The following is a 25528-nucleotide window of genomic DNA, read 5'->3' as shown; positions in this document are numbered from 1 at the left end:
AGCAGGAGCAAATCCCACATGAGATACTCAAAATAAACACTGAAAAGAGAGAATTCTAAAAGCACCCTGGAAGAACAAGTAGTATATCTGCAGGCAGACAAGAATTATGTTGATCTCCACCATCTCGATAGCATCACCAGACACAAAGAAATAGATCATCTTTGGAGCAATGAGTAGGAGAGATTCACAGGGAAAGAGCTTAGAAGGGAAGTAAAATTGAGGGAAGGACTGAATTGACAGTTGACCAAAACCCTATAATCCATTCCGTGGTCTTTTGTATATATCCTTTGGCAGAAAATTAGGCATTATTTTTTTCCTAATGAGCACCATTTTCCTACAGAGTCAAAAAGAACAATTCCATTTGCATTCATCTTATGTTTTATGCATTCAAATTGTTTTAATATTAGTTATCATATTTCCAGTTTCAGTGGACAGAAATATTGGGTGCCCTTGTGTTCAAGTGGAATGTTTCCTGCTGTGCAGACAACAGAACAATAGTGATTAAGGTCAGACTGTTGGTTAGAGACAGACCTAGCCCAATATCTTCCTTATTGCTCCGTTGGAGCTTTATCATTAACATAGTGAAGCAGCATGAAAACTCAGTTGAGCTGGCTGGACTATGACCTGATTTGTCAGATGCTACATTACCTTGAAAGATCGTTTGACTAAGGGGTGGGTATACTGAAGAAGACTGCTAACTATGCCACCCCTGAGAAGGCTGTGTTGTGCTGTACTTCGTTTATGTGGTTATTGTTGTCCTCACTTCTGAGATATAATCCAATAATGGAAAAAAATTCTTTTCTCTCTTGGAGTTCTTTGTCATTTATATGAATAAGGTTTTATTGGGATAATTATTGTAAATATAGTGCACATGAAGGGTAGCTCAATTGCATTTTTCTAGCATAAATATATGATAATGAATTTCATAGCAACTCACACAGACCTTGTTGCCCTGAAATCTAGCAGCAGGAGAGAGATTACTGTCTGTCATAGGGATGAAAGATAGGCACAAAGTCCTCCTCTAATTTTTGCTCCTCTAAATATGAAGTGTCTTTTTTCCTGTGGAGCTCATAACAACTCTTCATGTTGTAAGGTGTACGTGAGTGTTCTCTTTACCAACTATTCTAAGCTTTTAAAAGAGACAGTGATGGAACAAAAAAGGGAGCATACCGCTTCTACAGAAATGATCAAATGTTGCAGTCCAAAGGTTGACAATTCAGAGGAAATGGGTCCATAAGAGGATGCTACTCTTCATCAGAGAGAAGGCACTCTGATGTAAATAGGCAGTCTTAAGCTTTCTGACTAAGTCATTTGTTCTTTCAGGGGAGAGATGCATTGGGTTCCCCACTGCCACTCTCTTCAGCAGAATCTGCACACAGTGTGGGTACAAGTCACCACCTAGCCCCCTGAATACTAAGATAGGAATAAGTATAGATGGAGCCTAAGTTGTACACTGGCAAATTTTGGAACTGCATGCATCAACCTGTAAATAAAGTTCCTTTGGGACTTGATCTGATAGTGGAGTGCAAAATAGAGTTATTAATGTAAAAAAGGGTACTTTGAGTTGGCCAAAGAAAATAAACCATGCGTACCAATGAGTCTGAAAAACCTTTCAGGAACAGCTCATTTTTATATATATCTTAGCACCCTGGCAATTTTAAGATTAGTAATTCTGCTTTATACTTCAAACAGTGTTTTTATTTTAGTAAGTCTTTAGATAAATATTTAATTGCTAGATTCCAAAGAAAATGTACAATTCTTGCAGATTCTACACTAAATTGCCTTTGAGAAGATGATGTCATTGTCAAAGTTCATCTTTGGGGGTCCTGGGTCTCCCTTCTTACTGGCTTTTCACTTTGTGGTCTCACTCCTCCAGTCACTGTCACCAATCTTTACTCCCTCTCCTTTAAAGTTACTAGTCCAATCTGGTCTCCTTTTCCTTTCTTCTCTATTAAAACCTTCCCCGAGGAATAGTTGTAATGTAGTTAGCTAGGATTCAGTATGGATTTAAATTAACCATTCAGGATTCAGTATGGATTCAAATTAACTTTTCCTTTACACAAGGAACACCCTTCTAAGCTTTATCTCTAGTTATGGAATTAAAGATTTCACCCTTTTTTTAGATCAGTGAGAATGTGGTGTGTGTGTGTGTGTGTGTGTGTGTGTGTGTGTGTATAGATTTTTGAACATGTAAGCCTTAGTTATATCTTAGATATTGATGAGTGATGGTACCACTCACAGTAATTAATCCAGTAACAACTGTACCTAATATCAGTTCAGTGAGGGTTCATTAATTGATTGGGTGGTTTTCTACTTCTACCAATAAATCCTTGGCCTTTAGATATTTTCCTTGGCATTTCAATGTACCCCAAATGGAAGTTCCTGGGCTGGACACATTGTGAAACCTGGTATCACACTGGAGTTTGATAATGAAAAGACTTACAATATTTGAGAAGATTGGATCTTGAAGGATAATTCAATGAGCAGGCCCTGGACAGAATCAGAAAGTTAAACAGACATTTATGAATCTTCCAGAATTGAAAACTGTCAAAATTGCTGAAAGATTAGATCATATTAGTCATTTGCTGTAACCTGCGCTGGCTGCACCTTCAAAGAAGGGCTTATTTCCTGACTGTCAGCCAACTGTGGCCTGATTAGAGAGAGAAGGAGCTGCAGAGTCCAGAGTCTGGCACTGGAGTCATTTCTAATGTGTTTTTCTTTTGCTTAAAACACAGCAGGAAAAGTGAGTTCAAGATGGAGAAGAGATTTATATTTTCCCCTTACTGTTCTATGAAGCTTATATTTCCACTAAAAAATAATCTTTTTACAGAAAGCTCTTGGAAAAACTGACCCCCGAACTGAGCCTTACTTGGGGAATTTGGGATAGAGCTTTCTGGCGAGGTGTAGGTTTGAATGTGATTAGCAGATAAGTCCTGTGCTTCTTGGCTTCTGCTGGCTGGCATTCACCATACTCCCACTTGGATTTCCCTGCGTCTGCTGCTACTGCTAGAAACATCCCAGCTACTGTGGAGACATTTTCTGTCACATTCTTGAGCCCTTCCTCATTTGCATTTGGGAGTATCCTGGTCTTGGTGCACAGATATCAGTAGTTTAATTTTCCCCAAAGAACTCCTGCAAGGAGGGACTTAAGGTTGAGCTCAGAAATAAACATCTGTACACTAATATAATGGCTTTTATTTGATATAAGGTCAACTAGACTGCTTTATGGAAGCTAATGGTAAGTAAAAGAGGGGTGCATTCTTTTCTTTTTAATACAAGATTTTGTCTTAATTGCTAGGCAACTTTTCACTTCCCCCACTTCTATTCCTCAGAAACCCTACAATTGCTCCCCCTTTTAGTCTTAAAGTGTTTTGCAATTGGTTAAGACTATAATGGCTAATAAACAATCACCTTTGCTCCAGGGTTGTCAAACTAGCCCTTTTCAACTCTGCAAATTTTGTTTAGCAATTAAAAAAAGAGAAATGAAATCTCACATAAACATGTAAGTGACTCTACCTTTCATGTTTTTGCCTGGCTGTAATTTGAAATCTTTTTTAAACACCAAGTGTTTACTTAAGTAGAATACGTAATTATTCTCTTAGAGAGAAAGGACAAAACAATCCCAATGGCCTGTCTGAAAATTCTTTTACCTGATTGCACCTTCCCTCAAATTAGAAAAAAAAATGCTGATTATGAACAGAATGGGGTAGCACAATAAAATCAGGGGAAATTACGAATAACATTTCTGTGATACATTATTTGGGTCTCTAAAAAGTTTATAAATAGTTTATTAAAGGTACTTTTGGAAAGATAAAAACTCATTGCATTCGAGACTCAATAAAGCAAAGTGGTAATGGTGAAAAAGTCTTAAAGATCTTTCAATAAGGATTACTGGTGTGGCCAAGAAGTTTGCAGCATTATTTGAAGTAAAATTTTATATGATAAAGTTCGAAATCTCATTACTACAAACTTCAAACAAGTATCCAAATGAATAATAGGACTGTCTTTTTAACAAGGACTCTTGAGCCAACCCTTTCAAGAAATTGTATTTTTTGCAGAATAAGGTATATAAAAAGATAACCATCTTCTATTGTTTTATTTTTATGGCATTTCTAGTGTACTATGTGTTCATATAGATTAAACATAATCTTTTAAGCCTTTTACAACTACATTACTAGTCTGGACTGATTCCATTGATGGTTGGAAAGATGACTTCAAGACCCGGCAATATCTGTAATCTTCAAATATTGAATTTTGTTCACTAATGTAACTTACTATACTGTACTCACTAAGGCAGGAAATTGGACTCATAGGATTTTGAGTCATAAATTTTGAAAAAATAATAGGATTTTCAGGTTAACTCCTAGCTATCCAGACAAAAACAGACAGACTTAGTACTTTATTCTTAGACTAAAGGAAGATGGGCCATGCTGGCGTGCAATTGTATTGAGTCTAAATAAAAATAATTTTCTGTATTTTTTGTAAACAGTTTTTTAACTTTCTTTTTATTCTTTGTGTCTTTCATATTATGCATCTCATTCCCACTCATTCTGCCCCTTTGTATCAGCCCTCTGCTCTTTCCACCTCCCCTTAAAATAAAATAAAATAAAATTTAAGAGACAAAAAGGAAAAAAAAGGGAAAAATCTCGTCATGGAAGCTGTAGTGTGACACCGTGAGTCACGCGGTAAATATATGTCATATATTTTTTCTTGCAAGTGTTCATTGCAAAGATTCACTGATTTTGTTCGAGGACTCTGGCTTCTGCTACACAATCGATGCTGGCTGTCACTGGGACTCCTTGTGGTTATCCTGCTGTTGCCCTGTGTCGTGAAGATACTGCAGCTTTGGGTCTGGAGGACCAGCCAATCATGTGCTCCAGCAGATCACAGATAGGGCTGGATGCTGAGGTGGACCAACTCATAGCCCTAAATCTAGGCCTGGGTAGTTGCAGGGTTGGTCAACCCACCAGCTCTCCCCCTTATTAACCACTAGGGTGAGCTCTCCAGCATTGCCCCAGCTAGTTCACCACTTGCAGTGATGGGCAAGGGGCAGGGGCAGTTCTGCTTTCACACCCTCAGGGTCCACTCTCCCACACCTGCACCTTCAGGACTAGCTCTACTGTGTTGTCCAGATGAGGTGCAGTGGTCACTCTCTTGAGTGCTTTAGCTTCTGAGGGCCAGGGATAGCTCTCCAGCTCTTATGACCGCAGCACAAGCTCTCCCACCTGCCACAAACAGTGAGGGGCAGGGGGTGGAGTTGGGGGAAGGACACCCCCTGTGCAGATGAGGGCTGAGGCCAGATCTCCCAGGCCCAAGTTCTCGGCCGATTCACCCTGTACCCAATCAACAGGGTCAGCTCTACTGTGCTGTCCAGGTGAGGAGCAGAACCTGCTTTCCTGAGTGTGGCAGCTGGTAACGGGGAGGGTCGGCTCCCTCGTGTCTGTCACAGGCAATGAGTGGCAAGGGGTAAAGGAAGCATCTCTCCCTCTCCCACACCACTGCATGGTAGAGTAGTGAAAAGAGTTCTCCCATGCTCACAACTTCCTGGCTCATCCACACCTCGGCCAGCAGGGTCAACTCTATTGTGCTGCTCAGGTGAGGAGCACGGTCTGATCTCCTGGCTGCTCCTGCTCTTTTGACCTCAAGGACACTCTCACACCTGCCTCAGGCATAGAGGGGCAGGAAGTGTGGTTGCGGGGAGGGCATCTCTCTTCCACCCATGCCGCTATATGGCAGATGAGGGATAGGGTCATATTTCCCATTCTCATGTTCTTGGGGCCAGCTCACCTGTGCCTCCGTTAACAGGGTCTACTGTGTTGTGCTGCCCAGATGAAATGCAGGCCTCGCTTTCCCTAGTGTTGCAGCTGGTAAAGGGAGGGGTCTGCTCCCTTGCCAGCTGAAGGTGGTAGGGGCGAGGGGGGAGGTAATCCTTCATTTGCCCCCCCCCACCACACTGCAGATGAGAGAGGCGGTACGAACTATGCCCTTCTCGTGCCTTCTGGGCTTGTTCATCCACACCCCTGCCTACAGGGTCAATTCCGCTGTGTGGCTAAGGGGTTGGGTTAAGTCCCCCACCTGTCCATGTCCTTGTGAACAGCGTCAGCTCTATTGTGCTGCCCAAGTGAGGTGTAGGACCCTCTCTCCTAAGTGGTGGACCTGGTGAAGGGCAGGATCAGTTCTCCCCAGTGTTGCATCCAGTGAGGGGCGGGACCAAGTTTATACAGCCTTCTGTGATATCAGAAACCCTGGACAACAACACAGACTTAGGCTGCATCAGGCTATGAACCCAGACACCACTGCCTTGGGTAGCAATGAAGCCACCCACCTCAGCCCACCCTCATCGCTCTCACCTCTTCAGATATGGCTCTGTCCATAGCACATCATTCATTTTCTCTCTCTCTCTCTCTCACACACACACACACAACGCACTATACATTTACTCACCATAATAGTAGTGCCTATCTGCCTGGCACCAGACAGCCCGCGTTTAGTCCATGGAGCCTTGGATGGATCTCCTAGAGCCTGCCTGTGGCTCTCTTTGTCCAGCTCAGTCTGTTATGGCTCTGGGAAGGACCATGGCTCCTCCTTGGAGCCGGCAATCGTTTTATTTTATGGTAAATCTGTGATTCCAGCTACTGCACAGATACACATTATTCATGTTTTTAGACAGAGTCCCCTTATGTGGCTCAGACTAACTTCAATCTCAGAATCCTTCTTCTACACCCAGAAAAGCATCTTATATGTGATAGGTGCTTTAAATATTTTTTGTTTAAATATGAGTGAAAAGAAAATATCCCCTGTGTACTTTTGCTGTATTCAGCATTTTTGTGTGGCCAATTGCTTCTGATAATTTCTGTTTGTGACCTTTCTATTTAGTGAATCAGTTGTTTCAGTGGAAGACTTGTATGATCTCAGACATCATCTTCACCTCTGAGTTTTAAAAGGCAATTATTCAAGTTTACAGTGAGTTAACATTTCAAAAGCCAGACTTTGATGAAGTTGAAATTTCTCTTTACATGCCGAAAACAAAATATAATAGTGTGAATGTACTGTCTCCCTGCCAGTCAGTCATTATGTAGAGAGAGGGGTCACTACTAACTTAAGAGAAGGTGCTGACACTCAGGAAATCAAATGCTGTTTTGATTCTCAGAGGAGCTTGGAATGTTCAGGGAGGAAGATGTCTGTGTGTATGGTGGTGCGAAACCTTTGGGAGATGGAGATGTGCTAGAGAAAGTATGTCACTGGAAACAGGATTTGAGTGTTTATGGCGTCACCACACTTCCTTTTCATTCTCTGATATATGACTTCATTTGAAGATGCGAGCTCTCAAATTCCTGCTTTTGCCTCATAGTTGTCCCCATGTCTCTCATCAATGGTGGACTCTTATTTTTCTAGAACAATAAGGCAAAATAAACACTTCCATAAAATAAAGATGGCAACTTCATGCTCCATACCATTAAGGTGTCTGATTAACTTTCTGGTTTGTGAATCATGGAGGGGAAACTTGTGTGGTATTCTGTATCCACCCAATTTAGCAGTAGTAGAGTAAATATGGTTGTAGATCCATAATAACACTGAGAGGGCTAGGGGCCATTTACTGGGTCCTGAAGAGCTATAATGGAGGTGTTAAGTCTCCACACATCCTGGTAGGGGATAAACCAGTAAGAAAGCAAAGAGTACTAAGAAGTCTGGGATTAACAAAGGGATGGGGAGTTAAATGCTAACAGAATAATGGCAAATTTCATAGTCATTGACAATGAATCTCAGGAAGACTCCCCAAATGTCAGGCGCTCCTGAAACAATCTGCTGTAGACATCCCTGTGGCACCTACAATGACCATCTATAGTATGGACATTTTGTGGAAGGCATTGAGGAACCAGAGGGAAACATTCAGCAAAATCTCCCTCTGACAGGTACATTGAGGTTGCACAATTAACCATCTGAGGGAGGAGATGGGTTAGCCTTTTTAAGAAGATCAAGTCAGACCTAATGAAAAGTTTAATATATAAATAAATCATTACCTTGAGGATCACTAGTTTCCCTATGTATAACATGAACAGATGAGCAAACTTCAATTTCAGGGTGGCTAGAACTTAGCTTGAACAATATTAGGGGTATTGAGGCTCTTGAGCATGACAAAATAGTAAATCAAAAATCAAGTTGCTTCTTTGTAACTAAGTAAGGGTTTATAAATTTGTATTCACTACAACAAATGCAGCCTCAGATGCTTTAAAGAGCAACATAGGATTATAGTCGCCTTTCCAATTAATTGCCAAGTTCCATACAAATTTATTCTGAGAAGGTATAAATGGGAGAAAATTGACAAGGAAAAAAGTTCTAAAATGCAAATTTATTTGTAAATAGTTAATGCCTTAAAATAGTATTGGTTAGTACTAAATTATTGGTTAACAAATTAGTTATCTGTTAACACCTCAGCAGGAATACTTATAGGAACAGGAGATAAAGGCTAGATATATTGGATATGTTGAATAAAGAGGAATTAAATGGTGGGTACACCTTTTACATTATTTATAGCTGCTGGAACATAATCTCATGTGTCTAACCCATTGTTAACCTTTGGGACACAAAGAGAATTGCTCTACATTTTTTACTATTATTGAGGCAATGACCTGAAGTAATTGAGAGCATCCCCTGTAGAGTCAAATGGGTCTATTCACAAATATAACCATTGATATTTAGATTCAAAATACTAGCTATGTGACCTTACTGATTGTTCTGAGATTTTGGCTTCAGGCATTTTCACGAGAAAAATATTATGTTCCTCAACTTCCAAGGACAATGTCTAAATTGTGGAAACTGCTTAGTATGTGCTTATTTCCTTTCTCCAGTCAGATCACACTAGGCATCTTCCCTTTGTCTGCTCTATCTTTTTTTTTATATTACTCTATATGTTAGAAAATTGACTTGTGGTGGTCGATTTTGATTCACAACTTGATAATCGCCTAGTATACAGATATTTCTCTGACTATATATGGAGAGGACCTCCATCTGAAGTTTAACTGTAAAGGAAGACTAACCCCAAGTGTAAGCAGAAGCATCTGTGCTGAGGCCCACAAAAAGGAAAAAAAACAAGAAAGGGGGCTGAACACTAGCATTTATCTCTTGCTGCTTCCTGAGTATTGATGTAATGTGACCAGTTGATGCATGATTCTGTCACCACAGCTAGAGCCAGTTGTTGTTGGTGCCATGAGTTTCCAGCCATGATGGACTGTATTCTGTCCTGGCAAACTGGGCCGAAATAAACACACCCTTCTTGAAGCTGTTTTTGTCATGTATTTTGCCATGTCAACAAGAAAATTAACTAATACAACTTGTGTAGAATATATTCCTGGGCTTCCTTGCTTTCTTGTGTCCTAGTGTATTAGATAAATGAGGTGCACCATTAGGACATCAGTAGAAGGAGGGAGAATTTTGAGTATTTATTTCCCTACTTTCCTCCCTTCAGGATGTCATGGGCTAAAATTATCCCCAAGTAAAAAGTTGTCTCCCCCTGGGAGCCCTTTCCATGTAACACTCCTTCTAGAAGAAACTCTTTTCCATCATCTTTTCAGGCCTGATGTAATAGTGAAACTAAAACCTTTTCAGGACTCCTGGATCTTTTCTTGTAAAAACACTGTAAAGTGTGGTGTGGTAGGAAGGTGGGGGCATGAGTCAACCACTCACATTGCATCAGTAGTCTGGAAACAGTAAGAGGTGAATGCTAGTGCTCAGCTCACTATCTTACTTCTGTAAAGTTCATGAAGCTTCTTTCAATGTACTTCAGTTGAGCATGCTGGTCTAGCTTCCTTATGGGATCCTGAATGGTACATAAATTCTCTTGTCTTTTCTAGGTATCTATGAGAAATCTAAAGAAGATACCTGTGTTCTTTGTTTTTGTTTGCTTGACTTTCTACTACTCTGGATTGAAAAGGCAAGTTTTCTGTTATTTATCTTTATCTCCACTTGCATTTATTATACCTTGTGATGTTTCATTAGTATATACATATATTAATTATATGTGATATGGGATTTGTTGTGACATTTATGCATTGTACTTTGAAAATATCTACTCCTCCATTACCCTTTCATATCTCTCCTCCACTCCCACCACCCTTCATCTATTCAACATTCTCCTTTCATGCCCTTTTTTTAAATTGACTTAATGAGCTTGATTAGGGTTGCCTGCCTAAATGCTGGTAGGAAGTTATTTACTGTATTGCGTACAACTTACTGGTGGCTACACCACTGAAGAAAATGACTTCTTCTCACCTGGTAACAATCAACAAGTTTCTACAATTCTTCAGGGAAAAGATGAAGCCTCATGATAGAATGCTGACATGTCCAAATCTTATGATGGTATTGTTTAAGTAACCACAGCTACCCCGAGTTCAAGGGTGCGAGACAGTATTCCACATCATTCCACTTCTCACATTAAGTTCTCAAATCAATCCCCCTCACTTTCTCATGTTCTTCTGGGAGCCTCTCTGTGGGTGATATAGATATTCCATTTATGGACATTCAACAGTCACTTATTCTCAGCAATTTGTTCAGTTATGAAAATGTACAGTTGCCACTATTTACTGCAAAAAAAAGCTTGTCTGACCATAAGAAAACTAATCTAGGACCATGAACAAAATTATTGAGAAGGTTGTTTGATTGGCATATTGTGTCCATTTAGTCAAATAACAGTTGTAGTTTCTCTACCTGAGTTGATGACCTACTCAACCATTGGTTGGGTGTGATGATCTATATTGAGATGGGAAGAACTACCCTAAATGTGAGCAGCACCTTTTCTTGCTTGGGTTCTAGATTGAATAGAAAGGAGAAAACTAGCTGAACATGAGCCTTCATTTCCTTCTGCTCCCTGTCTGTGGATATAGTGTGATCAGCTGCCTCAAAATTCTGTTGCCATGACTTCTATTCTATGTTGGACTGTATCTGGAATTGTGAGCCAAAATAAAGCCTTTATCCCTTCAGTTACTTTCGTCTGAGACATTTTATCAGAGCAACTGGAAAAGTAACTAAAGCACTGGAATTATAGTACTAGACAAGAATTTCCTCTGTGGAACTGACATTAATTTTAATCATAAAGTTGTTAGTTACCCCAATATCAGACTCACATTATTGCACCAGTGAGCACATTTTGCCTAGTGTATTGTTATTCTATTCACAATAACAAAATTTAAACCACTTGGATATAGATAAACTGATAAATAAATAATAGAAATGTGATATATAATATACATGCTTAAATATTACATATATAGTGGAATTTTATTCAACCAAAAGGAGAAATGGAATTACAAAATTTGGAAGAAAATTAATGGAATTGGGAAATATTATATTAAGTGAAATGACCAAGTTCAGAAAGACAAACACCACATGCATTCTCTCATGTGGGCCCTAGCTTCAGTTTTTATATATGCTCATTTACAAAGAAATCATTGTGTATAGAAGCAGAAAATAAGAAAGGGACCTGTGAAAGTGGGATAAAAAGGCTTTATTAAGGGTAGATACTAATAGAACACATTAATAGGGAAGTAGAATGAGGAATATGGACATGGAAGAATTTAAGTGGGGAGAGAGAGCAGGGAGATGGGAAGAAAAGTAGGTGGAGAGGAGTGTTATCCCAAACTGATATTGTGTGAAAAAGTGAAAAGGAAATACGATACTTGGTAAAAATAGTTTTAAAAGTTAAAGATTTGAATACCCTGCATAGGGGGATAAAGTTGCTCACAGAAGCCCAGCATTATTAAATGAAATGATAAGTGTCAGAAATAAGCCATCTTCTTATAACTTGTTGGTCAGGGAGACCCCTGGGGCTCCTAGAACAACACAGGCAATTGCCATTGTGGTTCGTAGTACACAAGACCTAGATGTTAAGATCTTATTGTTGGGTGCACCATATGCTTCACAGTTGTAGGACAGAGAAATAAGTTGGATAAAAGCTAGAAAGTTCCTCCCTGCTGCAACACTTACAGTCCTGCAAGGTTGTACGCAAGCTTCTGAGGGAAAATTGTCATCAAGAGTCTTTGACTTAGTCTATCTATCTGTCTATATTTACCTATCTGTCTGCCTATCTATTATCTATCTATCTATCTATCTATCTATCTATCTATCTATCTATCTATCCATTTGAAATAGACAGGGTTTTTCTGTGTAGCCCTGGCTGTCCTGGAACTTGCTCAGTAGATGATGTTGGTCATGATCTCAGATATCTGCTTGCTTCTGCCTCCCAAGTACTGGGATAAAATACATGCAGTTTGACTCATTCTATTTTTTAAAGACTTGTATTATTTGCACAACTGTTTTTTACTTTGTAATATAGATCCAAAGAAGGGTCATTTTAATTTACTGAAAAGAAGACTATGGTAAGAATCAGAAGACTTGGCAATTTTCCGTGTTTCTGTCCCAAACTATCTATGAGATCGGACAAGAGACATGGCTTCTCTGTAGGTCTCAGTTCTTTAAGATGAAAATATTGAATTGAATGACTTCCACAGTACTGTTTAATGCTTACTCTATAGTGACTAAAGTTTTCCCTGGAAGAGTTGGAGCAGACATTCCTTTGATGTTAACTCACTTAGCTTTCCATGCAGGAAAATACACTGATACATCTCCCAACCTATCTTAAGCAAGAAGAGAGGCGGGGGAGAGATCTAGCATACAAACCATTAGAAATAACAAGTGAAGCTTTTACAATCTTCCAATCAATCTCCCTGCCCTCAGATTGGCAGATTAAAGTTCTTGACATCTGAATGATTTATTATGACTTAAAGTCTATACTTACAGCACTTCAGCTTGATTTCTTCACAACAACAGGAGGCAATGAAAGGAGACAGATGATAGGCAGGGAGCAACCGACCCGTTGTTGAAGAAATGGAAGATTAAATTTTCCCATATGGCCTTTTAAGGAGTGAGGATGCTTTGTTGTTGTAATTGGCTTTGTTTGGATAGTTCATGAGAGTAGGAAAAATAGACAGGGACAAGAATATCTAGACACATCTGGATAAAAAGAACCATCAATAGAAATGGAAAAATATAAATCAGTAAGAGAACAGCTTGGAAGGAAGCTACGGATTTTGGTCTCCTTTATTCTAGTCCAGTGTGCTGTGAACTTTACACACATGGGGATCTGGGTATTTCAATCCTGTACACATAAGAGGTTGTAAATTGTTGACATAAAAACACTGTGCCATTTTATATAAGGGACTTGAACATCTGCAGATTGTGTCCATATGTATTCTGCAGATAGCAAGGGACAATTGTATTTAATATAAGACATGCAATGTTCTATTGCTGAAATACAGTGGTGAGCAAATGAGATGAATCACTGCTGTCACTGAGCTGGCTTCCTACTAGAGCAGTCAAGGTAAAAGTAATAAAATATAATTTGTTAATAAAGTGTTTTGAAGAATATTACAGAAAAGAAGCATTGACTACAAAATGTGTCTCTGGGAAAGTAGCACCTAACATAAGCCTAGCGGGTCTCAGGAGGTGGCCTATACTATTAAGAAGAAAGGACATTTCAAACAGAGCTATAAAGAATAGAAATTCTGGAAGCCAATGTAACTACAGGGAAGGAAAGAAGAAGAAGAGTAAAACTTCACTGAGCTGTGTGTTTATCATTTGTACTTTTTCTGTTCATCTAAATAAATTTATGTCATCACTACTTAACAAGGTCTAGAAAGCGTGGGTGAGGGATAATAATAGAGATTTAAAGTGGTGGTTAAAAACCCCACCTTTACTTTGCTTCCTTCAGTATGGAACTGATGAAGAGGCACAACACATAAGGCAGACTATAAAACAAAAATCTCAGCACCAGAATTAGGAAGCCTCCTTTTAGACTGTTTGTCATGGAAGGCCAAGAGACCTCCCCCTACAGACACACATAAGCATATAGGCTATTGCTTTCTTCCTCGAGGCTAAAGGCACGTTTTGATTGCTTAAAACATCATGCAATTTGAACATGTGATTCAGAGTAATCAAGCCTACGTGGACTCTTTCTCCCTGAAGACTAGTTCTCATGGTACTGGAAGTAGCTATTCAAGTTGTCAATGGAGACAATTAATATTTCTACCCAGCCGCAGTGCCTTTGAACAACAATGATCAGACAGACTGGCAAGGGTGCATGAGTTGCTCTTACATATTGGAAGTAGCCAACAGCCATTTAGTTGGATTCAAGCCCTGCTAAACAGGAGAAAATTTGTGCCTACTACTTTAATCTTAGTTCAGTGTTCATGGCTGATGAGGCCATGGAACTCAGAGGAGAAGCTACGACTGCCACTTTACTAAACCAGTATAATGCAATATAATGCATTCTAAATACTTATACACAGATATAACCACAATTCTCGCCCTTCATCAAGAATTTCTTTTCGCAGCAGATAGAGATCACTAAAGAAAGCCACAATTAGTCATAATGTGGAGAACTCATCTTGTAGTGCCCAGTTTCAGTACATACACCTACTATACAACCCTTACACTGAGGCTTGGGGAACATTGAGGAAGAAGGGGCACAAATATTATAAGGTCCAGAGGACCAGGATTGGATGTATGCTGCAAGATAATGCCATCTATATATTACAGGGAAGCTGCACCCAGGAAATCTCTACAATACCTTTGCCTTAACAAGATCTTAAAAATTAGTATCACCAATTGACATACCACCATGGACAGGGAATATCTCACAAGGCTTCCCCCATAGAAGAACTACAGGCAACGGGTGGTTTCTGAGAGTGAAAGAATCAGGCTTCTGGGATGAGTGCCCTGAGAGGTTAGCAAATACCAAGAGGTGAACCTCAAAATACATATGAGCAACTCTAAATGGTCTTGGTAGATTGTATTTGTAAATGTGTTTGTGTGTGTGAGAGTGTAAGAGTAGGAATGTGTATGTATGAGTGAGTGTGTTTGAAAATGTGTGAGTGTGTGTGTAATAGAGTGTGTGAGTGTGTATACGTGTATGAGTGCATGTAAGGGTGTGTGAGTGTGTGTATGTATGTGAGAGTCGGTGTGTGTGTGTGTGTGTGTGTGTGTGAGCATGTGTGTGTGAGAGAGTGTGTGAGCATGTGTGTATTAGTGTGTGTGTTTGAATGTATGGGAAGGTTGGTGCGCTATGCATGATGACAAGATTAGGAAGATCAGGAGAATAAGTAAGAATATTATCAGCTGACTTTAGCAAACTTCTATCCCATAACCTTCCATTTGGGGACCCTTAGTTATTTTCTATAGTGTTGTAAGAAACGCTGTTGTCCACCTGCTGGTGTTACTCTAGAAGGAATGCAGCTTGCAATGAAAATGAAAGGAAGATGTTTGCATGGCTTTGACTCTTGCATAGGTAATTCCAGTGAATGCACAGGACATATTTACATGATGCTGGAAAGCATTTACATGGTGTTCGAGTCACATAGCTTATGAATAAGAGATTGTTTTCTTCAAATGAAAGCTGAGAATGCCAATTTGATTCTCTAAGTCAACCCAAGGCAGTGAGGACAGGGTATGTAAATAACTGACTCAATGTAAAAGGTTTTCTCCTTGCAGTGAAAAAATATAAGGGAAAAAAGTAGTGAAGAAAGGGCTCTTCTTTTTTTCTTTCCAAATTTCATATCTATCTATCTATCTATCTATCTATCTATCTATCTATCTATCCTCTCATATATTGCATCTCTACTGCAATCCCCCTCCCGCTTCTCTGCTCAGTGCCTCACTCTCTACTCCCTCTTCTCCAGATCCACTCCTCCTCCTTTTCCTTCAGAAAAGGACAGACCTCCCAGGGATATCAACAAAATATGACATATCAAGTTATAATAAAATTAGCCACATCTTCTCATATTACAGCTGTGCAAGGCAATCCAGTAGGAGGAAAAGGGTCCCAAAAGCAGGCAAAAGAGTCAGAGACAATCCTTTCCACGCTGTTAGGAGTCCCACAGGAACATCAAGCCACTCAGCCATAACATATATTCAAAGGACCTAGGTCAGACTCATATAGACTCCTTGATTGTCTTTCCCTGTGGGCACATATGATTCTGTGGGCCATTTTCTTGTGATGCCTTGACCCTTGTGGTTCTTACAATCCTTACTCATGGAAGGGCTCTTCTTATAGTTCTGTTTACTTGGGTGCTGGTAACATGAGTGTGTTCAGTTTGTGAGAATTCATTGAATCATGTGCTTACTACCTATGCGCTTTTTTGTATATCTCAGTAAAAGTCTGCCACAATAAAGCAAGCTACCATTTGTATGTGTGCTCCTGAGAAATGCCTGCACACGCACACACACACACACATGAGCACACACACATGTATAGACAATGTTTAGGTATCTTGAGTGGTACATACGAAAGTGATAGCCAAGGATGCGTCTGGCAGAGAAGCAAGGAGACTGAAAGGAAAGAATGTAGAGAGGAATTAGTGTTTTCCTGTGTATCTTTTGTACTTTAAAATTTTTGAACTGTATTATGTATGATCTCTTCTATGTACATAATATAGTTGGAACAATCAACAAAAAATGGAAGAAGTGAAATAACCCTGAAGACATTTTCAATATAATAAAGCCAACACAGTGGATTCAGAGTGAATAAGTTTTTCCCCCATCACTCAGGAACAAAAATTATAATGTAGAGGTTCAGGGTGACTATCACAACTGTACCTTTTTCTTATCTCCTAGTTTTGAACTATCGAAGGGAGACAAAGTGGTAATGAGTGTAGAGATCAAGAGGACACTATTTCTGATGGAAGTGATGGAAAACAATGGCATAGTTGTATTTGCCAAGTGGGTTTCTTAATGCTGGGTTCAGAATTAGGCAGGAACTCCCATGAAAATATGAGAAACGCAAGAAAATTGTAGGTCTAGGCCACAAGAGATTTTATAGCAGTGAGGAGACAGTTTGTTTCTTCTTGAGGTAGATAGGTCCCTACAGGGTCCATTATTGCTTCCAAATCCAACAGGCAGAACTCCTGAGGAGAAGGAAGAGAGGATAAAGAAAAGTCTACAGAGTTATGGTTATTGGCATCTTCCCAATTGGGGACACTTCAGCTTTCCTCAGCCAACAATATATCATTTGACTGTGACGATAGTGTCTTTCATTTCCTGAGCAGTTACTATGTAAGGCACAGGGCTAAGAGTTTCCTTGTGTGTGCTTTTACATACATTATCCAACTATAGTCTCATAATAACCCCAAACAAGAGGTTATCACTAGTCCATTTCACAGATGGAGTGACCCACTGCAGATCACAACTCCACTTTCCTGATGTAGGGACTAACAAGCAGATTTCGTAAAACTTACCTAAGATCAACCAACTAGTAAGTGATACTGACTTTTAAACTCAGACTTTCCAATCCCATCTTACTCATCGTTGGACTATAGCCATCACTAAAGGTATAGATTGTAGACTTTATATTTGTGTCTTTCCCTTCCTTCTCCTCTTCTTCACCTTATCCTCCCCCTCCTTATTATTATTAATTTTTCAATTATTTTACACACCAGCTAGTTCCTTCCCCCCCTCCTTCCATTCTCTCTCCATACCTCCCATCTACCCTCAATGCACTCCTTCTTTAAGAAAGAAATTGGCCTCCCATGGGAGTCAATAAATCATGGCATATTAAGTTGAGGCAGGACCAATCTCCTCTCCCTGCATCAGGCTAGGCAGACCATCCCAACATGAGGAATAGGTTCCCAAAAGCCAGGTCAAGTGCCAAGGACAGGTCCTGATCTCTCTGCTAAGGGTCCCACAACCAGACCAAGTTATACAACTGTCATGCATATGCAGAAGGCCTAGGTCGATCCCATGCAGGCTCTCTTATTGTTGATCCAGAGGTGATGAGATCCCACCGGATCAGGTAAGCTGTCATTGTGGGTTCCCCTGTAATTATCTTGACCCTCTCTTACAATTCCTCCTCCCTTTTTTGGATTCCTGGATCTCACCCCGGTGCTTGGTTCTGGATCTCTGCATCTGTTTCCATCAGTTACTGGATGAAGGTTTTATGACGACGGTTAGGGTAGTCACCAATATGATTATAGGAGGTCAGTTCAGGCACCCTCTCCACTATTGCTAGGAGACTTAGACTCAGTTCTCCAATCTGTGAAATGTAATGGAATAGATTAGAACAGTAGTTCTCAAAGCATACATAGTCCCTGGACCAGAAAGAAGCATCAGCATCACTGGGGAACTTGTTAAAGAGAATCCTTTTGAATCAGGAACTCTGGGGTGGAGCCCACTAATTTGCATTTTAATGATTCCTCCAAAGAATATGCTGAAGTTTAATATACATATGACCTCAGACTTTTCTCTTAATCCTGCCCCCTTGAGCTTTAACCTCTGTTTCCAGCTAGTTGATCTTTTCAGTGACAATCCACTGCTAGAATAGATATAGTTCCTCTTCTCCTCTTTTGCAAGCACATACTGTCAGGCTGGTGGTGTTGGGAGCACAGTGGAACCTCAAGGAACATTCTTTGGGGTAATGAAACCACTGTATTTTGATCTCTTGGTAAAACGCATGGGTATAGCTTTAGCTGGATCAGCTTCCAAAGTGTAGACTGTGCTGGTGGTGGGTGAAGGCAAAGAAATGAAAGCAGAGCTTCTCAGCCTGGGCAGAAATTGCAGCAGATGCTGTGAATGGCTAGGGTAGAGGTTTGGTCTGAGGTTCAGACCCCTACAGCATTAGGGTACAGGACAGAGAGGAGGCTGCTCTCAGGGCACTTCTCCTGGCTTCCCTCCTTTGCATTGTACTGTGTCTGTTGCTGCCCGCGGTCCCTGAATTGACTGGTTATTCTGACTTCTGATGTCAGCTAGAGGAGAGGAGATTTTTTAGAGCAGGGCAGGATCCTGAAAAGGAACAACAGGTCAGGGATCCAATTTGGAACAGCTAAAGGCTACCTTAAAATATGCCTTTGTATTTATATGACAGAGGATCAAGTCCTCATTAACACCTCAACACAGGGAAGGGATAATAATGGGTAATTACGTGAAAGGGTTTTTTTTTTTTTACCAGTTATAGAAATAGAGGATATTATTATTTTGAAGAATGCTGAATCAGACCCTTGGGCAAACCCTAGGTTTCCAATAGGCTAAGTAGGAGTTTACAGATGTCTACACAGTGTGATTTGAGGGGTGTCATTTAACATCTGAGCACAGATGAATTCGACAGATGATTTGCTGCTACCTTGGCAGTTCAAGAAAGGCCCTGACAGTATGGGATACGCCATAGGAAAGTTTTGCCTGTGTGCTGAGCGCAAGGGCAGGAAGCGTCAAGAGAACTTCAGGGATTAAGTGATATACAATGTGTAAAGTACCTGGCACAGTGGCTGGCACAGAGAAAGGACTTAACAACAACCAAAACATCGAATCAAGCTAGAAGTGTCTGGAAAAACTGGGGCTGTGAGGTACTGCTCAAGGAAAGAAGCTTGGAGGAAGGTCCAGGCATGGAATGAGTGGCGATTAGGGACATGTTGGAATGGCAAGGAAAGGAGAAGTGAGTGCAAGTCAATTTGACTGACTCATTCAGAGGCTCTTAGCATCCTCACATGGAAAGGCCTGAATTAGCTGGTTCTTCCATTAAGAATGTTATATATATGATAGAGGTTTGGCCTGAGGTTCAGACCCCTACAGCATTAGGGACAGAGAGGAGGCTGCTCTCAGGGCACTTCTCCTGGCTTCCCTCCTTTGTATTGTACTGTGTCTGTTGCTGCCCGCAGTCCCTGCATTGGCTAGCTATTCTGACTTCTGATGTCAGCCAGAGGATATATTGGTTCTCTGACAATTTCATATCATGTGCCCTGATCACACTCATTTCCCAGTCCTTCCATGTCTAACCCTGCTCTACCCCTGTGACCCCTACCACCCCCCAAAAAAACCCAAAAAACAAATTTAAATAAACAAAAAAGAGTCTCATCTGTGTGATGCATATACTCACTGGAGCATGGTCAAACTCTCAATGGCCTGTTGCTCAAATAACATCAAGTGGTTTCTATCCTGCACACTCCCTAGAAGCCATCAACTGTGTAAAGCTAACTTTAGCATTCTTATCACATGTTTTAAGAGTTCTCATCGATGGCTTCCTACCTGGGCCATTACTTTTCTTTTAGGGAGCAGGGGAAACCTCCCATATCCCTCACTCTCAACTTTGTGTCTGCCATCATGGCAGAAAGTAGCTTCCCTGCTCTTCATAATCAGCAGGAGCATGGATCATGGGCTCCCACACGTTTTCTAGAGACAACACAGACCATGACCACAGCCCCCAGCTAGAGGAGGCCCAAGAACCCAGACATGTACCTCCAAGGCCATGTGGGCCTAGACATCACCATGGCCTCAGATGGCAGCACAGGTCACACAGATCAGCATGGTCCTTGGTGGTTGCAAAGGATGTTATTTTTGAAATCTTTATTTTCACTTGAATCCGTTTGGGAAGTATCTGTGCCACACAGAAATTATGCAGACCAGTAGCCTACTGTCATAAAAAAAATCGCATTCTTTTCTCTGTACCCTCCTGACACAGTAATAATATATTGCAACAAAATGGAGAAAATTGACATGAATCATAAAGTTTTTTTTGTTTAATTTGTGTTGTTTAGTGGCACTAAAGAAACATTTCAGGTCACTGGTTTTCTTTGGTGGAACAAAACACAGGGATCTCTTAAGTGTGTAGCTTTAGGGACCCAGGTCTCTATGCCAGGTAAACCTTTATTTTCTAGATGGCAGTTGGTCTCTAAGGTGCTGCTTTGGATTTGTGATCTTTGGAACTCAGTTAGCTTGTGTCCCTCCTCTTTCCTCCTTACCATCAGCACTCTGATGGCTGCTCTCAGGAAGCAGGGAACTGCTATAAAGTCTGCATACAGATTGTAATCACGAATGCATAAAAAGCAAGGCAGGCCCCACACACCAGTTACCGTCATCATCAAACCCTGCCACATCCCAAGGAAACAGAGCAAGGACTCCAGGAAGGAATTATGTGCTGATTCTAGATACCAAAAATGTCACATTGTGTTGGCCACTTCTCGCAGATGTTGTCAAGCAAGAGGCATCATGAGACATTAAAAATTCTCTTTGCGAGCTTACAGAGCCAAACATCAGGCCTGCCTTTCTCTCTAGAGTTACAAACTGGGCTTCTGGCTGGTCCCTTCCTTTCTCTCTTCAACTCTTTGATGTGATCTACGGTTATGGATAAACGCATTCCTTGGCCTACCAGCAATCTTTCTTTCGTGTGGCCCTTTCACTGGAATCATTCCGAAATGTGTCTACAAAAGTTACAGATGCTAACAATCTTCTAAGTAGGCTGCTTGCATGACAAGTGTAATTTGAAAGAACTCTTAGATGATTTCTAGGACTTTGTGAAGTTGCAGAACGCTGGTTTAATTGGGAGTGTTATTTTGTAAAATTTTAAATTTGCTTTCTATCTGTTCAGCTTCCAGTTCTCTTCATCTTCTTTTCCCCGGCTCCCAACTGTCTTAAATCAGTGGCAGTGCCCATCTCCTGGGAGCCTGGTTTTCTCTTTGGCTTTCTCCCTGTCTTCCCCAGCCAGCCACAAGTCAGTTGGACAGAGACTTGGTGCATATGGGACATTCTTCCTCATGCCCCGCCGTGTCTCCATGTCTGCCAGCTTACCCACAGCTCCTCTGCTGTCTCAGAGTCTCTCTGCAGCCTCATTTAATATGTCTTTGATATTCTGGGCACATCACTGGAAGCACATGATGCATGTGAAAACATTTCGGCTTCAAGAAAGAACAAAGTTCACAGGGTCACGCTTCTGAATAAATTTTGATTAGGTTGATGAGCCTGAAATAGACTGGAAGGAAAATGGCCTTCCCCAGCCTTCTAGGCTTCTACCCTTTCAGTTCTCGCTGACCATGATAGCTACCATTTCTGAAAAATAGAACACATACTGTGCTTCCATTTCTCTGTGAAACTTTAAATAAACCGGTCACTGATTTTTCAGTGTTGTTCACTGTCTTATGACAGCAGCAAACATTTACTGAGTGCTTATGTACCACATGCTTTAGATGGATTAACTTACTTGATCTGTCCTATCACTCTGTAAGATTATACAGTAAGTTGCCATTCCCATTTTACAAAGAAATAGAAGCACAGAAGCACTGATAGCTTAAGCATTTTTGTCTCCAATTCTATACTAAAGAAGGTGCATAGTTGGAACTGAAATCCTGAAAGCCTGTGTTCCCTTGCCTCCCTTTTCCCAAATAAAGTTAAGATAACATCCTTTGTCACAATTTTGTTATACAATTACTTGTCTATATTCACAACTTCATTGAAAACTATGCAGGGCAGGAGTGGCATTTAATTCATACTATAGTTAGGAGGATCTTATATCGTGTTTGGTGCAAACTACACACTAAATAATAGTTGAGTGAATAAAGAATGATTTTGCTCAAGTAGAAAATATAAGGCTTTTAAATGGAAAGACCCGAATATTTGCTGGTTATATGATCTTGGTAAAATTGTATGATTATTGAATCACAGTTTCTTCTTTTCCAAAATGAAAATAAGAGAAACTGTACAGCCTGATCCTGACAATTACTTAAGATGATATTTTTATAAAGCGTATAACATAGTAAGGGTGTTCACTACATGCTTTCATTCATTAATTCACTTACCCATCCATTCTTTCATTTACTCACCTGTCTATTAGTTTTGGCTGTACATGGAATAGAGTTTCTTCCTTGTCAAATTGCAATCTAATGTGGGAAAGGACAAAAATGAGTAAATAAGAAACGTGACATTAATTAGAGAGTGACTAGAAAGCTACTTACTTATTTAGATAGAATTGACTATCAAGAGAGGCCCTTATAGAAATGATGTTGATATTGATGAATCAAGGTTAAGCAGGAGACAGCTACATGAAAAGGCAGGAGGTGATCATTCTATGAAGCAAGCGAGAGACCAGTCAAAATAAGGTCCTTGAGTTGAGAAAAAAAATCAAAGTAGTAAAAGAAGACAGAGGAGTACAAGAAGCTTGACACTTACGAGGAGAGAGGTAGAAAATGGGGTTGGGAAGACAGGTGCGTGCCTAATGTATGAGACCTTTTATATTCCTGTTAAACATTTTTGACTAATGTGAGCATGCTCAGAGCCTATAGCTATATTTAAGGTTAAGAAGTAACAATTATATTCTTTGTAATTTTGGAAGCCACTTGAGATATTGTGTGGTATGCTATAATTAAAATTAAAATTGTATTTATGCTTAGTTTTATGTGACTACTAGAAGTCAGAGAAGAATCAAATAGAGTTGAACAAGTAAGTCAAGAGGTGAGCAGAGTTTATTTTATGTCATCTTGTTGGCTTTAAGCCACGCTCACTCAGTCAGCTGATGAAATCCAGTTCTTGAGCATGTCTGGGAGGGTGCTTCTGGAAGCGGTTAACAGTTGAACCGATAGATGAGTACAGAGGATCCACCCTCACTCAATATGAACATATACCATTCAACCTACCGAAAGCTTGGAAAGAAAAACAAGGCCAAGGAGGAATGAGTTTACTTTCTCTTCCGAACTAAAGTATTCATTTTGCTGGTAGAAATTAGAGACCTTGGTTCTTGAGCCTTCAGACGCAGCAAGAGTCCCTAGTTCTTAGGCCTTCAGCCTCAGAGTGGGAACATAACCACTGGCTTCCTAGTTCTCATGACTTCTGACTCAAACTTCCTTCTTCCACTGGCCAGCCTGCTTTTCTAGCCTGAATAGCATGTGATGACATGTCAAGGCCACAATCGTATCAGGAAAATCCCAGAATGAATTCTCTCTCTCATTGTTTTGTCTCCTTTTTTTTCTGTTTTTTTTTGGGGGGGGGAGTAGGTAATCTTGACTAATACAAAGGTCATGGGAAAGATCAGATTTAAGGTTAATTTACTGATAAATGCCATTTAATATTATGAAAACAAGTAAGATTACCCAAATAAGAGTATGGAGACAAGAATTATAATGATGGTGATGATAATACTATGACTAAGATAATGCTAATAACAATGCTAACAGACCTGTATAAAGTTCCAGGCACTGTTCAAAGTCTTTTATATCTGCATGAACACAAATAATCTTTACAACAATGCTAAGAGATAGGCTATAGGATTATTTCTACGTTATAAGCAAGGAGCTTGAAGTGCTGACAAGTTTGAGCATATTGCCCAACTTCACACTGAGTGAGTAGCAGATAGAATTCAAAACTAAGTAGTTAGCATTCTGAGTTAATTCTCTCAACTACTATTATGCTATCATCATATTACCAAGAAAGGGGGCTCAGAATGGAGCTTTCTCCCAGTTTGGGGGGGGGGGGACGAAGAGAGGTCTCAGCAAAGAGGACCAGGAAGGAGTAATTGCCGAGTGTGGTGTCATTCCAGGCAAGGCAGTAAGGAATAACAAAAAGAAGTGTTCAGGCCTGTTAGATATGCCTGAGTTATAAAGTAAGGAGGTGGAGAAGTTTCCACTGGATGCAGCATCAATATGGAGGTGGCTGAAGTCTTCCTAAGAACAGTTTGCATTCTTATTAGTGCTCACTGTTTCCCAGAAGATTCTTTGCTTCAGTTATTTCCTTCCTTTGTTAACTTCGGTAACCCCTTTTAATATTATAACTGGCCTCTTAGGCCATTAGGCATGCACAATTAAATCATGTCTGTTTCCTTTGGTATTTATTCTGAGTGGCATTTTATATTTGGATTTTTATCTCATTGTCGTATTTTGATATGTCACAATTTAGTTTCCTTGAGTTAATTTTTTTTTGGGGGTAGAGCTATTATCCCACTCACCAAAGGGGTTACCTAAGGGCCTCTTTCATGAGATGCGCAGCTTCCCTTCCCTTGTTGGTCTATTGAGAGTGGTGGCAAAGGAAAAAAAAGCTCCCTGAGTGGCAAACCTAAGAGCTGTGTGCTAGGCAAGTTTGAGGCATTGAGTAGTCCTTCCTTCCTGTTCCTATGCTTGAGTAATTGGTAGACAATTCTATAGGCAAAGTCTTCTTCCGGCAAGGTGACTATAGAGTAAGGACAGATGACAAGACTAGTATCTTTAATTAGCTTTGTGCAAACTCTCATCTAGGTTCCTTATTTAGAGTGGAGTTGAATCTAGAAAAGGTGTGATTTATTTTTGCCAGCGTGTTAGAACATTTCTGAATACATGAAAATGAAGCTCATTTCTAGACATAGTTCTTTCAAGCAGTGTTACCTTGGGAAGGTGAACGATGGCACACCTCAGCTTCAACAGGACAAGGCACTTTCAGCGGTAACTTCCCCTTGCTCTCTGATGAGGAAAAGCACTGTCCTGAGAAGCATGTCATCAGCCTGCAGAGTCGCTCTCAAGCTCAGGAGAACAGATGGAGCAAGCACAGTAAGAGACAGACAAATGCTTGTCACTATTTCTCACTAACTTTCTCAAAACATCAACACTGGCTTTCCCTGGAGGTCTCAGCTCAGGCTTTGCTTTAAAGAGAGCTGAATTCATCAAGAATTCATCGAACAGTCATAGGACTCACTGTGCCAGGTTCCTCAGGGCACTGAGGGCCTCACTTGTAATTGCCACTCCATATAGAATTTGGAACTGTT

The sequence above is a fragment of the Microtus oregoni genome, unplaced genomic scaffold (assembly GCF_018167655.1).
Source record: "Microtus oregoni isolate MIOR12 unplaced genomic scaffold, Mior012 000050F_ref0000143, whole genome shotgun sequence".
Lineage (NCBI taxonomy): Eukaryota > Metazoa > Chordata > Mammalia > Rodentia > Cricetidae > Microtus > Microtus oregoni.
The sequence above is the reverse complement of the archived record's forward strand: the minus strand, read 5'-3'. Positions refer to the sequence as shown.